At 38.9% G+C, this 1,346-nt stretch overlaps 1 protein-coding gene across 2 annotated transcripts in view; it reads left to right on the top strand.

Annotated features, from left to right (window-relative positions):
• Positions 1-370: 370 nt before the first annotated feature.
• st3gal8 (ST3 beta-galactoside alpha-2,3-sialyltransferase 8) overlaps positions 371-1,346 on the top strand; it is a 22,747-nt gene continuing 21,771 nt past the window's right edge. For both annotated transcript variants that reach the window (XM_005729650.1, XM_005729649.1), the window contains exon 1: positions 371-464. The gene's annotated coding sequence lies outside the window, so the exon portion shown is untranslated. The remainder of the gene's footprint in view (positions 465-1,346) is intronic.

Raw genomic sequence — 1,346 nt, 5'->3', positions numbered from 1 at the left:
ATAAATTACTTTGACTTGTATTAATTCTTGAAAACTAGCTACAGGTTACCTAAAAATAACCTAAATTAACCTAATAAGCTCATAACTCATGTTTAATTAACACAAGTCAAACCTGATCTAAGAACCTAAACTTGAACCTATTGTTGGATTTTATCTCCTTGCTTTTTCTCAACAAAGCCGAGAAGGCCTAACCAGATAAATCTGTAAAATCTTTGCATCCATTTTGTAAAATTTTAAAGACTCAACACTGCAACATGCCTGTAACACAAACACACCCAAAAAACCGCACTGTTAGAAAGAAAAAATGTTTTTGGGTGGTAAAAAAAATCTCCTCTTTCGCCAAGCCCCTCCCCTCCCGGTGGGTGGGGTCTCTGTTCTGCATCATCATGCCCTCAGCTCTGCTGCTCCTCTAACAGAAAGGAAGAAAATCTAACTGGTGTCTATTGCAGCTGCTGCTCCTTCGTGTAAGTGTTTTTCGGTTTGTTCTTCTCGGAGCTTTGTGCGGTTTTACCGGCTGTTTACTGGCTCGTTATGTGTCTTAAGCCGTGTATCAATCATTCTGAGTAACGGCGTGTTCGTAACTCGGGCTAGAAACTTCTTAAAGTTTCCACCAAAACTTAACGCATTTTGAAGCCAGGTTTACTCCGGATTGTGCTGTTTTTCTCTTGACGTGGATTGCTTGTTTGTGTTGTGATTTCTAAAGGAAAGGAAAAGGCGTGAGATACTTTAGAAGGAGGCAGATAACGTTGGGGGTGGGTTGGGGACAAATACCTTCAGACTTGAGGTCTGTACTTTTCTATTTTTGTAGCTGCCCGTCTGCTGCTGGGGGACATGCAGTTGCAGTTCTTTGTATATCCAATTTTAAGGAACCACAACTTACTACAAAGTGCTTCCTTAAAATTATTTTAGAACTTTGCTCTGGTCTTTATATCTGCATCCCTATCATATTTTAGCTTATTTTTGCTTGTCCTACATAATAATAGCGATTTTCATGGTGGTGTTAGAATATTCTCATTTGTCAACTTCTATGCCTTTCTGCAGTATTTGATGTACCTTTAGCTATAATGGCCTGCTTCATGTATTCCTGAAATATTTCTGTAGTTTATCTGTTTAAACGGACTGATTGTTTTTATTGTACTTTTAATATATTTTACCTAATGGATGTTTACAGTATGTCTATAGTCTTGTGATCCTGTGTGTTGTAGCTTGCCTCATAGACTTTACTTATCGCTCATATTACTCCTGTAATATTCATTAGCTTGTCAGAAGTCTGTCCGCCCACCCATCTATTTATGAGGAAATGAGGGCCTTACCAGAAGGTTCATGTAATGCCGCCCCCTCAAAGA

This window comes from Pundamilia nyererei, unplaced genomic scaffold (genome assembly GCF_000239375.1).
Source record: "Pundamilia nyererei isolate P.nyererei 1_Seehausen unplaced genomic scaffold, PunNye1.0 scaffold00034, whole genome shotgun sequence".
Classification (NCBI taxonomy): domain Eukaryota; kingdom Metazoa; phylum Chordata; class Actinopteri; order Cichliformes; family Cichlidae; genus Pundamilia; species Pundamilia nyererei.
Note: the sequence above shows the minus strand (reverse complement) of the source record. Positions and strands in the feature narration are given on the sequence as shown.